Source organism: Aquila chrysaetos, chromosome 1 (assembly GCF_900496995.4).
Source record: "Aquila chrysaetos chrysaetos chromosome 1, bAquChr1.4, whole genome shotgun sequence".
Lineage (NCBI taxonomy): Eukaryota > Metazoa > Chordata > Aves > Accipitriformes > Accipitridae > Aquila > Aquila chrysaetos.
Window position 1 is genome coordinate 6,988,682 of NC_044004.1, and position 8,911 is coordinate 6,997,592.

The following is an 8,911-nucleotide window of genomic DNA, read 5'->3' on the forward strand; positions in this document are numbered from 1 at the left end:
GAATGCAATTAGGCACCGTTCAGAAATGGTTTGAATAAAGCAGGGTTTCAGCCGGCTGGAGCTGTAGCAAGGCTGTTTGTATAACAGCTCCCTGTTGCCCAGAAACAGCACATGAGACTACTGAGTGTCTGCAGAAACTCAGATCTGGTTTGTTTGACTTGGACGTGCAGTAAAACTGACTTTTAAATGTTACTTCAGCTTTGAGTCAGTGATTACGCTTGTACTTTTACAAGCCTTGCCTGGAAATGGGATGTTAATTGTTGTTAATGAGTCTGTCCACCTGAGTAAGCTCTGCAGGGCAGAACTCACAGAGCATAATTGCTCCATGTTGCCTCCAGAGACCCCCCTGCTGACCCTGATGTCTCTTGCATTTAAGAGCAATCGCACCAAATCTGCTCCTTCAGACCTCGGAGCTTTCTTCTCAATCCAGGACAGTAGCCAATTTCTGTCCCTCTCTCAGTCCCAGATCCCATGTGATTTCTGGAGTGGAATACTGCCAAGGTTCAGCTCTTGCCAACGTCTTTAGCGCAGGGAGAGGGCACTGGTGGATACAGGGTTATGGGATACCAAATAGGGAAAGGAGAGTTTGTATCCTGAGCTGGAGCTCTATATACCCGTGTAGTTAATCCGTGGTCTAGCTGTGAGTGAAGGTGTACCAGGCTGCGTTATTTTGATGGCGTTTTTTGTGCAGCGACAATTTCTGTTCCATTTGCTCCCATTAAATTTTCATTGACCTTCCTTCTGCCACCATAGCTTAGGGCCAGTTGTTACTGCATTTCTTTGCAATCCATCCACCATGCTCACCTGTTGGGGGGCATTTCATAGTAACTCCCTATGGGCCCCACAAGTAAATACATAAAACCCCCTATATTTCTATTTGAGATAGAGAGAAGACAAAGTTTTAGCAGTTTGAAAGATAGGGAAGCTTTGTATTTTGCTTTTGTGGGTGACACCTGCCTGAACACATGCTCTGGTGTTATTCATGTGGAAAAAAACGATGTTGGGACCTGAGTTTTTCTTTTGGCGTCATAGCCGACTCCCCCGTTTATCCGCCTCTAGCTCACTTCTTGTGCAAAGTACAAAGTCATCATTAATGCACATGGCATTATTCCCCAAATGACTCCAGCTGGCTACCCAAAGTCAACACACAGATATATTAAGCCATGAGTTCCTTAAACTCATCCTTCACTAGACGGGCCACGTAATGGGTGGGTCTTCCGTCTAGCAGTAAATGTCACTGGGCCTTGGCAGCTTTGGGCCAAGAGGGGCTAATGAGCTCAGAAGGGCTAACGAGCACGGAGACAAGAGCCCTCTTGGAAAATTCCCTGTGAGCAGCTGCTCAGCCAGGGGGGCTATCGGCTCTGGAGATCAAAGCTGGCAGGGCATCACACAAGGAGGTGGGCAGTGATTCAGCTAACCAGCTTTGTGGTCATCAGCCTCTACAGAGGACCTCTGCCAGTACTGCCTCTGCCCTGGGAAACAATTCAGCTGGACAACATTGTGTTCCCTGCCCAGAGATATTCTTTTAGTGTTATTCTGGATCAAATTTTTCAGCTTGGGCACAGTGTCCATATGTCTGTGTGTTTCCATACTCATTTCTGCAAGAAATCAAAGTTTTTCTGGTAGACGGTCAGGTCTGCCCATGCTAAGGCTCATGGAGCCTCATGTTCACAGGTCCAACATCTTCATCTCACTGGTGGAACAGTTATTTCAGGTCAGTCATCCTCCAGAGCTGGAGACTGAGGGGTCTTTCCAGTGACCCTCTGCGTCACCTTCACTCTGCTGTTCCCACCTTTTGGGGTGGGATTCATCTCCTTTATCTGTAGCCTTTTCTACCAAGGTTGAGCTAGTCCTCAGCCCTGTCAGATGCCAGGACCTCTTTCCAGGCTAAGGGAGGTTTGCAACCAGTCACGGCATCTGGGCTGGGATGTGCTGCTCCTTTTGGCCACATTCAAACAGTCCTGAAATTTAAAAAAAAAAAAAAACCAAACAAATGGGGGGGGGGGAATAAAAGAACCCAGCCCTCATGATTTACAGTGAAGAAAGATCACATTGCACGTTATTAATGCTCTAGTTAAAATCACCTCTGTTTTATTGCTCTTTACAGAGGTAACTGTGCTGCTCAGAATTTGTTACCTCATTGCTCAGAAATAATGACTTCAGACACACACAGGCTCATTGTCAATTGGCCTCTTTTTAGTTCATTTGACATGGTCTTGGCAAAAAAAAAGACAGTTGAAAGGCACCTCTATCTTATGTCACTGTTCCTATTAAAGGGCACGTTCTGTACAGCGTCCAGTCCATGTTTTAAAGCTTTTAAAATCTTCTTTCTCGTTACGGTGCTACTGTTGGGTTCAAAGCAAATTCAACTGAAGTGGGATTTAAGTATCTAATTGACAGAGTCCCATTTTGTAAAGAAAACCTGGTAGACTTAAAAAAATAATGTCATCTTTATAAAAAAATACATTTTTCATAGAGAAAGGATGTGTACTTACTTGCAAATCAGAGTTGCGGTAGTGGTTACTCATATTATTAGTTGCACTGAAATTAAGATTTCCCCCCCTAAATCATTCCCATTTAAAACTGCAACTCAAATGTCTGAACAAATTTTTTAAAATTCTGATCAAGAAGATTTTTGTTATTAATTTCAAAAGAATAAATCTTTTGAATCTTGGATGGCAAAAACTGCTCTCCAGCACAAAAAAATACAAGAACTATTGTGATACCTGCTTATGGACAGATTTTGTTCCAACAGTCATGATGAGTCTATTATTTCTCCTGTCTTCATCAGGACCAAAATCTAGAAGCAAGCCGAAAAGTTACAATATCTGTTCCTGTGAATAGAAATCTTTGCTTTACAGAAGTTTTATATATCCAACTGGAATTCTTTTCAACTTACATTTGTTTAATTATCTTGCAATTAAGGAATAGCTTCTAAAATGTGCTTTTTAATGACACACTGATGTTTTAATTGTATTTTTATATTTATATTTATTTAGATATGTAAACAATAACTGCAATTTTTAACACAAGCAATGTAAAAAATGGTCATAGTAAAGGTTCACATGTTGAACTATTGAATGCAGTAATTGATTTGTGCCTTACTTGCATGCTAACTTTATTCCTTTCAAAGATAAAAATATTTCAGGATTCTTATAAAATGTGAGCCTGGTCTAAGTTAATAAACGTTAGATGAAAAATACAAAATTACAGGTAGAATCAATCTGATACTGGATATTTTTATGTTCACATGACTTTTAATAAGCAGGAAAAAAATTAAAATACACCAGAGTTTTATACAGTCTTATGTTACTTGCCAGAAAGGTGGCATTGCAAACTGTAAATAGTTTATTCTGACATGTAATATATAATAATATTATATATAATGTATACAGTTATAAAATTGTACTACGTAAAAATATTATAATTAACAATTAGTAATATAGAAACATAACAATTAAGTGAAAATTATTTTTATGTATTTGTTTCATTAGTTATTTTCAAGAACATTATTTAAATAATATTATTATTACAATAATAAAATATAATATGATAATTATATGTATTATATATATGTATTCTATAATGTAACTATATAATTGTAGTTACTTTAGATATTACTGTTCAAAATACATTTTTACATATATTATTCATATTATTAATGTCCTCTTCAATACTGGAGAATAGGTTAATTTTTTTTAATGGCCTATGCTTACTATATGCTTTTATGTCTAAGTCATATAGCATTAATTTTTTTCCATAAAATTCTATAATTCTAGGAAGGAACTTTTCTTTATTTCCTGACATAATGTTACCTTTACTGAATATATGCAGTGTTCTACATGGGCTGGCATAGTCTGACTGTACGCCGTGTGGACGTTTCCCGGAATTTGTATATAAGAAAAATACATTCTGCACAGCTCTAGCCTTTTTCAGAAATTTTTCTAAAATTTATTTCAATTTGTTTCCATATTGTGGAAATATACACACACACTTTTCTATTCTTCCACACTGACACAGACAAAGAAAGTTTTAACAAAAGATGAAACGAATCAGGAAAGATTAATTTAAAAAACAACAGGATCAAGCTATGTCTGTTTTGTTTTACACTTTCCATGTAACTTAAAAAAAGTCAGAAGGCATTTTAAAAATTGTGATAAATGGTGTTACCTACCTTTGGACACATGAAAACAATTATGCACAGAGCTTTTACTTCCATTTTTTTTCCTCTATGTTATTTTCTTTTTAAATTTTGGTGCAGAACTTCATCAATAAATTCAGTAATATCACAAGTTTTCCCTTCTGAAAAAGAAAACCCATCCTTCGTATTTAATACATTATTTAAGACCCACTGCCTTCTGTCCCTCTTTTCTAGGGGGATTCATAAATACAGTCTGTTCAGCTATTAACAAGAATCACAAAATCCTTTGGCTCCTCTTTGGTGAGCCCAAAGGCCAGTGATCACCTTAAAAAAAAAAAAATCCTAAAAACTGAAACTTTCAGTAGAAACAAACATCAAAGCTTTTGATCAATTAATGGCTTTGGGTCTATTGAGGAAAAGAAATACTGGCTTTGTCCTTCCTCTTTGAGGTCAATCGCAGTCATGGCAGCGTTCATGTTTTTGTATTATTCCTATTCCCAGTGCTCTGGACCACTCTGCCTGGATTTTGTCGGATGTCATTTTAAGCTTGACCAGTATAAGGTGAAGTTCAATGTAAATAAATTCAAGGGCAAAAGTATGGGGTAGTGACATGTCCGCAAAACAAAAAATAAGACTCTACGACAGCTGTGTGGTATCAGTTTTGCTCGATGCTGCAAAGACCTGGGGCATTACGCAAGCTGACAAGAAAAGATTTGATGCATTTCATAGCAGGTGTTTAGGAGGGATCAGTAATGTCAAATGGCATCACTATGTCGGGAACATAGAGTTTCAGGAGAGAACAAGAAAGGAGAAGATTATGGACTTCCTAACAAGGAAGTGACTTTGATGGTCTGACCACCTAGTGAGCGTGGAGCGAGGCTGGATGGTAGGAGAAGGTCTTGTGAGCTGCTGTAGAAATCTCCTCTAGGTTTTGACCTTTTAACTTGTCTGCTAAGGGTGGAAAAGCCTTGGGGCAGGGGCTGTTGCTTTACTTCTCCGGCATGGAGGATGTGGTCAGTACTCACCGACCCACCCGGTGGGGAGAGATGGGGAGGGAAAGAGGTGAATGGGAAAATGAAAAAGACATCTTTTTGCAAGACGCTGCTCTCCAGCAGGAATATTCACATGAATCAAGGATTTCAAAACCAGGCCTCTAGGGTTTTGTAATGCAAACTTAGACCCTGCAGGCAAAATGGGGTTTAACAGACTCTGCAGAGCCAAAATCTACACCGTAGGCTCCACCGACTTCAATGAACCTTGCACAGATGTGAGAGTGTAAAAGTCCCCTGTTGTTCACATTTTCTCTCAGAAATAGCCTTTCTGGATGTAGCTGAAGAGCATCTCTTAGAAAAAAACGTAGCCCAAAGAAGATAACTTAAAACAGATGGGAGCAAGAAATAATAAAGCCAGGCCATATGGGCAGAGTGGACCTGTTTGAAGCAAGTGCAGCCAACTCTATTATGATGTAGTAATGTGTGAAAGAGGCTGCACTAATGTATGGACTATCTGTAAGTGGAATTTTTTCATGATTGAATCAAGAAAAGGAAATGTACTCTATCCAAATGGTAATAAGAACCATATTTCAAAAAGATCCATGTTGAGTTCTTATATCAAATAATGTCAAAAATAGCTCACCATCCAAACTAGGATCTTACCTTTTTGTTATTTAATTTTAAAACTCTTACTGAGCTTTTAAAATGTTTTCCTTAAATCTGCAGCTGGTAGAGTCCATTCTATTTTTTTTCGTTTAAAACCTCTTTCGGCTGCCGAAAAAGTAGATAGTAACTGCAATCAGCCATTTAAGTCAAACAATCAGATCTCTGTTAGAAATAGACATGCATCGCTGTTTTTGAGCTAGAATGTTTTGCTTTACTTTTCCACAAACAGTTTAGGATAGCCTTCCAAAAATAGACAACTAAAATGTAATACTTCTAGTGGTAAAAATGTTACTTCTCTGCAATATTGTATACTGCACTTTAAAAGCCAGCATAGGAACACTAATCAATGATTCCATGAACAGAATGTATTATAAAATTAATTTTGAAACAACAATACTTACCCCAAGCTATTTTCAGTTGAAATTTTGGCTCTAGCATTGACTAAAAGAAAGTGAAAATATTTATTCAGGCAGCTAACTGGCCTATCAAACATCCAGTATTCGGAAGATCTCATGACAGAGCAAACACTCCCATGAGTGCGAGGGGAAAGACAGACAGCATTTTAGCAGAACCGCAGCATGCCAGGGCTCTGTAGAATGAGACCTGGGTAAGAGCAATGACATTTAGCAAATTACTGTAGAAAACTGATAAGGGCATGATCCTTTTTTATGCAGAAGATCATGCATAATGCCTGCTGTGCCTCAGTACCTTTTCATAAATATAGAATGAAAGCTCATGGCAAGATGCTGACAGATGCCACAGAGCAAGTAATAACTCCCCCCGCCCCAGGCAACCACATTCACGCAGCTGCTTTGTACCTTGCAGCCTCGTGTTGTAACGCTATGGCTGATCATCCATCCTGCATAGCTCAGGAGGTGACGTAGCATTTGTGTAGGACAGAAAGTTGGATGAGGAGCTGATTTTTGAACGGTGAGATTAACTCTTACTGCATTACGGTTGGGCTCTGACAAAAACAAAATACACTCCTGTTTAGATAGTGTGTGATCTTATGCTACGTATAACTGTATGTGTGTATGTCCACAAAAAAACAGAGAGAGAGAGAGAGATAAGGAGAGAGCGTGCTTTGGATAAAAAGGTGTTTTAGAGAAATTTATAAAGCAATCTTTGGCATCTAGAGAGAATTACTATTAAAATATATCTTCCATGCGTGTCTAGTGAGGGACTATGCCTGAAACAAGAATAACTGAGAGGCACTCTTTTCTTACACAGTAAGACTGCATCCTGACCCATTAAGGTCATTTGGGTCCTTTGCCACCAAAGTCTCTGGAGACAGGACCCCAGCCAATAGCAGCTAGATAATGGCACGTGATGGCGCATGGACAGACAACAGCATGTGGATAATCTTCCAGAGAAAGTCCATGGATCCCTGCTGAAAGGTGGGATGGGAAGGGCACCACCTTCCTATTGTATGTCAGCCCCAGAGGATTCGAGAGCTTCAAGATCTGACAGATAATTAGCTAAAGGACTGTCCAACTCATGGACACTCGTTTCTCTTTCAGTGACTGCGTGCTCTGGTCACACCGACGCTTGTCCTCGGAACTTTGGCTAAGCTAGTGTGATAGGGACCTGGTCTGAAAGGTTCACCAGCAAAGGCCCATATACCAGGAGTACACGTAGCATGGCAGAGAGGTATCATTTCACCTCCCCTCCACCTCCAGCTTTTTCAGTTGGAAGAGCACATAAATGGATGCATCAAGGTTAAGTACATTTTCTCCTATCCTATTCAATAGTGACGGTAGTGGTCTAATATTTAACCTGAACGTCCTGGAGAAAGTTCATGATTGTGGCTCATAGATTATTTCCTAAATATCCTTTCCTTTAGAAAAAATGAAGACATGCAGCCTACCTAGAGGGTTTATCTGGATCTTCTCCCTTTTGGTCATGCTAAAGCCTTCTCTCCCAATTCCAAGACCAATAAGGCCAAATCATTGTGCTAGTGGGAAGTAGCATCATGATCTGGGTGTATTTCAGATGTAGGCGCAGGGGTAGAGTATGCCAATAATAAAGATAAATGGTGATTGTTTGCGGTTTTGCAACTTTAGCATGTTGTTCATGTCATTTATTATGCTATTTGAAAATTATTGTAAGTGTAGTGCTGTGCAATTGTCTCATGCCATAGCCTCTACTTTTCCTGACCACTCTGCTCCTCCAAATGTTCTTTGGAGGTCAAGGCCAAGAGCACCTCTGGGATAAAAAAAAAGCCTGACTGTGCTTTTGCACAGAATGATAGCAGCCCTTTCTGGGAAATGTCTCTGATTACATAGCATTTCTCACAGAAGAAGCAATACACCATTTTGTTGGGGATTTTGCAGTATTTCAGATCATAGGATAAATGTAGCACAGCAGACTAAGTGTAGTGTTAAGTGCCAGAGCTTCAAGTGAAGGTGCAATCCTGTAGGTGAGAAAGTTTGAGCATCTTGGCCACCACCAGCTGTTTCCCAAACTATATAAACCTCACTGACTGGGAACGACTCTCTATGGAGTCTTTTGTTACCGGGTCAGAGAGTGGCGACGTTTCAAATCAGTGAATGTCCTCATTCACAGCAAAAGATTTTTGTGGCAAAAGGTTTTGCTGTGGCAAAAAGACCTTTAGAAGAGGAGTGTGGGTCTCCTGTGTATCTCTGAGTTCATGAACTTGGCAGAAATCAGGGAAGGAAAAGACTAGACTTAATTTATAACTTCTGGCTAAATGCTTGTATTTTTTTGGTCAGAATAATACTGTTTTGTCAAAACAAAAAGTCTTCCGACAATTTTGATTAACTTGTTTAAAAAAATTACAGGAAACTTTTAAAAATATCTTTTCTCTGTTGTGATAGAAAGAGGAACTAAAAACAGTTTGGTAAAAACATTTCAGTTATATTCAAGTGGGGATGGCTCAGGGGATGGGCAAGAGCTGTTTTTTTCCAAGATGGAATTTCTAAACATTTCCCTTTAATTCTGACTGAGAATGGAAACAGAATCTGAAATGCCAGAATTTTCCATAGGATAGAAACTCCAGGTTTGACTCAGTCCTAGGACAGAAATGAAGTGAAAAGTTATAGCAAAACAGAATGTATACACTTGGAAAGCATAAATCCAGGCACTTCAGACC

General features: G+C 39.2%; 1 long non-coding RNA gene across 1 annotated transcript; it reads right to left on the minus strand.

Moving 5' to 3' along the window:
- Positions 1–952: 952 nt before the first annotated feature.
- LOC115342526 lies at positions 953–4,681 on the minus strand. The gene is made up of 3 exons (XR_003923808.1): positions 4,175–4,681; positions 2,727–2,800; positions 953–1,961 (listed from the first exon to the last, which is right to left on the minus strand). It is a non-coding gene; the product is annotated as an uncharacterized LOC115342526 (long non-coding RNA).
- Between the last annotated feature and the right edge of the window lie 4,230 nt (positions 4,682–8,911).